This window comes from Peromyscus californicus, unplaced genomic scaffold (genome assembly GCF_007827085.1).
Source record: "Peromyscus californicus insignis strain IS unplaced genomic scaffold, ASM782708v3 Scaffold_20__1_contigs__length_68692818, whole genome shotgun sequence".
Lineage (NCBI taxonomy): Eukaryota > Metazoa > Chordata > Mammalia > Rodentia > Cricetidae > Peromyscus > Peromyscus californicus.
The window spans coordinates 34,715,093-34,721,092 of record NW_026294503.1 but is presented as its reverse complement, the minus strand read 5'-3'; the positions used below and the strand labels follow the sequence as shown (position 1 = coordinate 34,721,092).

General features: G+C 46.9%; 1 protein-coding gene across 1 annotated transcript in view; it reads right to left on the bottom strand.

The window, feature by feature from the left end:
- Window positions 1-2,794: 2,794 nt before the first annotated feature.
- Window positions 2,795-6,000, bottom strand: part of Khdrbs3 (KH RNA binding domain containing, signal transduction associated 3) — a 175,370-nt gene continuing 172,164 nt past the window's right edge. The window contains exon 11 of the transcript XR_008220522.1: window positions 2,795-4,224. The gene's annotated coding sequence lies outside the window, so the exon portion shown is untranslated. The remainder of the gene's footprint in view (window positions 4,225-6,000) is intronic.

Genomic DNA, 6,000 nt, shown 5'->3' with positions numbered 1-6,000 from the left:
CTCAGAATCTCACTAAGCCTCCTGAGACTGAGACAGAATGGGTCCCGGTTCCAACCTTCAGAAAACAGATAATCAATGATGGTACCATTTACTTGTGAGTTCTAGAACTATTCCCCTGTGTGAGTAACTCACACACCAGGTGTCAATTCCAGTGAGGACCATGGGCCATAAGAGGCCCTCTCTGAAGTCAAGTGAGTGAAGACAGGCATTTAGGGACCGGGGAGAGCCATAGAAGGCTGAGCTTTGTGGGTAGGCTGGAGGAGAACTGCTTAGCCACATGGTTAGGTTTTGTCACTGTGAAGTAAAGTGGGGGCAAAGGTGGCATTTAGGAAACAGGACAGAACCAACCTGTCTGGGCAGAGGCAAAGCGAAGGATGTGCTATTAAGTCTCCACCAAGCAAGCGTGAATATGAGAAGCTGTTAGCTCCTATGAAAAACATCACTGTGCCAGTGTATCTAGCTGATCAATCCAGACTGGGCCAATCTGGTCACATGAAGGCAGGCAGAGTCCTCAGATAACCAGAGGAAAATCTTTTGGCACAGCAACAGCAACAGAAACCATTTCACAACTCCATGAGATTGTCACTTGGAACACGGAGCTTTAGCATCTAATGTAGTTAAATGCACTTGGAAAAAAGCCAGTAGCTGTTATTTTTAAAACCATGGGGAGTTGCTGAGATCCTTTAAAAACAAACAGGAGAATGGTTATTTTTGGCCTTCCATGCTTGAGAGCCGTTGATGGGAGGATGTCAAGGAGGGACCCCATGTCTCCAAGAATCAACTCAGCCAAAGGAAAAGTGAATTGCCTTTCAGATGGAGAAGCTTCTGTGAATCTTCTGTGCTGAGAGACTTCCCCTGGCACCTTCCTCCCCCTAAAGACAGGTGGCTGCCCTCCATCTGCAAACATTCCAACAGCACTTACTGAAGGCTGGGCCCTAGACCCAGTCAGGGACCGGCCACCCGTGATTGTCTATCTTGTCCTGTTGGCCACTTTTGTTCCCAAGCTGGTGTCCCTCCAGCACTCAAACATTCAAACTTAATGCCAGTATGGCAGCCGTGAGAAGGGAGGCATTTAGGAAGTGACCGGGATATGTCCTCATCTAGAGGCTAGAGCAGGGTCCTTTGTCCTTCTCCATGAAGAGATCCAGAAGGAGCATGTGGATCCCACTGTTTATAGATAGCCAGCCTGGGGTATTTGGGGTTGAGTACTTGGAAAGGAGGCACACAAAGACTGCAGGGACCAGCCAGCCAAGGAGAAACCATGACTACTGAACTATGATGGGTCTCAGGTATAGAGTTGATTCCACTGTTGGTCTAGTCCGAAGTGGCTGGAGGCCTCCTCCACCCAGACTGGTAAGTCATGCTAGTTATTTCCTTTGTGTGCCATGCCTATCTGGCTGAAATGACACATGACATGAAAGACACAGCCCATGTGTGGAGAGAGGCAGGGTGTGGCTGCACACAAAGAATAGAAAGCTGTGAACTTCAGGTCTACTTGGCAGCAGTGACACCACAGTGGTGTTAGGAAAGATGCTTTGGGAGGCTGGGATGTCCTCAGACTGGCTGTAATGGCGGTACCACACTCCCTGCATCAGAGGCGCCAAGTGGAAGCTCTGTATTTTATCAGCTGCTGCCTATCTATGCAGACGACACTGCACACACAAGAACCAGGCCCCCCTACTTTATTATATTCCAGTGGTAGTGAGGGGGTGGGTCTTCCGTACCAGCTCCCATGTCAACAAGCCAGTGGGGACCCAGGGCCACTTGATCCCTCCTTTGTCCCTTCTAGAAACAACCAGGCAGGACCCGTACCTCCTCCAAAGTGAAGTTCTAAGCAGGAGCTAAAAGCGATTGTGTCTCCTCATGTGCAATACCCCAACTGTCCACACCACAGTTGAAATTACTCTTTCTATAAGCAATCAGGAGACTATCAAGCAGTAACTGCTGTTAAAGATGATGGAGCAGTCAGTTACCCGATAATTAGCTGGGCAGGAATTTAAGATAGGTAGGTAGGGGCATGGGAGATAAGGTGAAGGCTTGCAGCTGGCCCCGAAGCTGTGGCATTCAGGGTCTCTAAACATGATGAGATGAGCTCTGTGAAGTGGATTGTTGCACAGCCAGGGTAGAAGAGCCTAAAGACAAGGAGGAGGACGACTCCTCCAAGTGGAGAGACGACGGCTGTCCTCTTCAGTTGAGCTTGCCTCCCCTTCACATGCGCAGTCCAGACACCATTCATCCATCACCTGCTCCTCCTAGGACCCGTCTTTCCATCTCAGGAAGACAGTACTTTTCAATGGCTTTGGACTGGATTTTTTTTTTTTGGCATCATCCAGCTCATTTCTTGCATCTCACCACCAGTCCGAAGCGTTCTCCTTTCCAAATCCACCTGAAATCTGGCCATCGCTACCATCCTGCACTATGTTGGCGGGCTCTTCCCTTCCATGGTGTTTATGAGATTCCACTATACCCTATTTTGTGAATAGTCACTACCTGACTTATTGGCTGATAATTACCAAAGCAGGGTAATACACACCGGATCATTTTACTCTTTGGTTCAGCTTTTCTGCTCATCTTGTTAATGGCCCCTTTTAAACTCAGAGGTAATCCTCCACGCTGTCCTCTCTAGCTAGCTCCCTGCTTTATTTTTCTCGGCAATCTCTCACTCTGGCAGTCTCGTTTTCACTCTCCTACTCTTTAGACTAGTGTCCCTGCTGTCCATCTAACACTGGCAATGCTCCCACCTCAGGACCTTTACACTCACCAGTGTCTCAATAAAACTCCTTGTTTGCTTGGATTGGTCTAAGGCATTGCTTTATTCTTGAACCAGCCCAGGTGGAGTGGGGCTTATTCCTGATGCCACAGCTCCACCACTATCTGATCTTCCATTTTGTGGGTGGTGGCCAGTCTCCACCAGAATGTAAGCCTCTTCAGGATGGACCCCTCCCTTGCCCATTCATTCTCTGTAGTTAGCTGCATGTAGACATTCTTTATATATACATATGTGATGAACAGCCAGAATTTAGGTACCAAAAGCACAATCACGGGGACAGGACAGAGTTGAGCTTCGAGGCTCACAACCACAGGGCTTCAGGTGGGTCCGCAAATAAGAAGGGACCAGAGGCTTCCATTTATCAAGGCCTGCTCACAGTCTCAATGGGCTAAAGGGTGTGCTGAGTGCATGACCTTCCCAAGCGTGTCCCCAGACTGCAGCCCTCACCACCCTCTTCTACAAGCAGCCTGCTGGCTGCAGAGCACTGCTGGGTGTTCTCTAGCACACGCTTTGCACATCACATAGTCAAAAGATGGAAAAATGCACATTTGATAAATATAAAGGTCAGAACTTCAGTCGACGACAACTATGTTTTTAGGATGCATACTAAAAGGATAAGAAAAAGTTAAACTATTCAAAGTTATTCTGTGTTTACACAATGTCCCAAACCTACGATGCTGTAAAAAGTCAGTGCCTCTAGGAAGCGTCTGAGGGAAGAAAGCAACACCCAGACAAGGTGTGAGACAGCTCTGGAAATTCCAAGATCAGGAAGGATGCTGTGCAAGCTTCCCGAATAAAACACATGCTCCCGGGGTATATGGAATTAAAATCACAATGTACTAGCAACTGATGAAAGGGGAGGGAACAGAGTAACACTAGACACAGAGACCTTGACCTTTATGTTCCATTGCCAATCACAGGGAGGCACTGAAGTCCAGCTCTGTTCCATGTACCACTCCACTGCCTAGAAGCCTTCATGGCTAACCTAGGACAGATCAGGGCAGGACTCTTTTGCCTAACATATGTATTGGCCCACAACTGAGATGGATAAATCATTCTCAAATCTGCGATGTGCACAGCTTCTTGATTTGTTGTGGGGAGCCGGAGTTGTACAAGTCTGCAAACTTCATAGAGCTGTGCAGAAATAATTAGATTTGTAGTCTTCGTCTATATTAAAATGGAAGAGATTTTGATGGGGGAGCCTTTATTAGCGACAATACAAATCATTCTTCTTGTTTGTTTCTGAGACAACAAAATAAAACTTTCTTTCTTTAAAAAGAAAAAAAAGACTTTTTAAATTAAAAAATGTTTCATGAAAACATTCCAAAAACACACATTAGTGACAAAACAACAATAATCAATTGGTGACTGTCAAGTTCCCAAGTGGATTCATTCACTGAGTAGGCACAACGGTGAGGTGACTGTCCTTAAGCAGCCCGTAACAGAAGCAGTTCCTGGAAAAGAGGAAAACGAAACACATTTGTACAGCTCAACAAAGCAACAATGATAACATCTGTTCCAAATGGCGAAGTTCAGGCATCAGAAGCACTCAGGCAGATGGTCAGCATGCACAGGACACGTATGAGAAGCAGTGTGCCAGAGAATGACTGAAGTGAGGGCACCAAACATTTGTGGAGTAAAGACCATGGATGGACAAGCAGCACCGTGCCTATCAAGCTTGGTGCACTGGGGTGTTCAGGGCTGAATTCAGACTGGTAACGCTTGTGTCAGACCAACTGTTTGGACTAACAGTGATATTCCTATGGTTCCACCCTGGCACCATCCTTCCTTCCTTGCCAAACAAGAGACTGAACTGCTGGGTGTTTCAATCACCCTTTTATTAATCAACACCAGACTACTTATTTCCATGTACACTTCATGGAAGAACTGTTAGTTCAAAAGCCTGGTGATACTCAGGAGAACCACCCCCAGTGGAGCAGCACCAGTACAGGGGCCGTGTCATGCTCTGTTGGGGTCCACAGAAGTTTTCTAGTGAGATCTGAGCTTGCTTTACCCAACAGGGCTGCATAAGGGGATGACTTACGTGCATGGTTACCAGGTGTTTGGAAGGGTCTGCACTTGGCTATGCCATGCAGTATGTTTTGATCTAGCAAGGGGGAGGTCTTTTGCTCCACCCCTTGGCATTCCTTTAAAAGCTCTTTAGCAGAGACAGAAGGGGCCAGTGGGTTTTGACCCAGGCCCTCCCGAAGCTATCCTGTATTTCTATCTGTCTCTCTTTTCTATATTTCTATCTAAATATTTCTCACTTCTCCCTACTCAAGAGTACCCTAGGGAAAAAGTGGGAGCAGGTCCCCCACAATGCCCCCCACACACACACACCAGTGCTAGGGGACAAAGCAGCGTCATTCATAGGTTGCTGAGCCCTAGAACCTTCTGGTCTTTCTAAAGGATCTTCTTCCACGTGTCTCCTGGCAACCCCATATCCCAGTAACAGCTAATAAGTCCCCAAACACACGAGCTAGCCCATGCAGCCATCACCTACACTCTAGACTGCCAACTCTAGTGTCACCCCCACCTACTTACATGATGGTGACTTGCACAACCCCATTTCAGCTTCAACCCTTGTCCCCTTGCACAGACCGAGATACATTGCTTTCACTCTGCCTCCCCTCTGCTATCACTGAGTCTTTTATTCCTACATAGTACCAAAAACATAGCAAGCAAGTTGGAGCTGCCTGCATACCATGCCACTACTGCATGGAAGAATCAGATGCAAACTGCTTTTCTAAGCATTAATACACAGAGTTCAAACACTTTTAATATGGCAGGTCTAACAACCTTTAGACAGAGATCATTTCTTGAATGACTTTGAAATGCTTCAAGTTCATAAAATGTAAAGTACTAACTTAAGTCTGCCTACGAGCTTACTGAGGGGTGAAGGACAACCCACATAATGAAGTCAGCAGCTCAAAATTCACCCTGGATTGAGTGTTTTCAGCTGGTAATCTCTGACAGAAATAGGCTCTTTTGGCTGCAGATAAGAGGGAGGTCCTTGGCAAGCTGGCAGGATCTAGAGAAGCAGAGAAGACAGAAAGATGGGCAAAGACGCTGTAAAGGTTGTTTACTCGAAGAGGCCCAGGGTTCCAAGAAAGAAGCACCCTTTGCTAGTGCATGGTACAAAGCCCATCATTCAGCTGGCTGGCCCTTAAAAAGGTAACTGTTAAAGTAAGCAGGCTTCTGGATGGAGAGAACACATATCTGATGGGTGA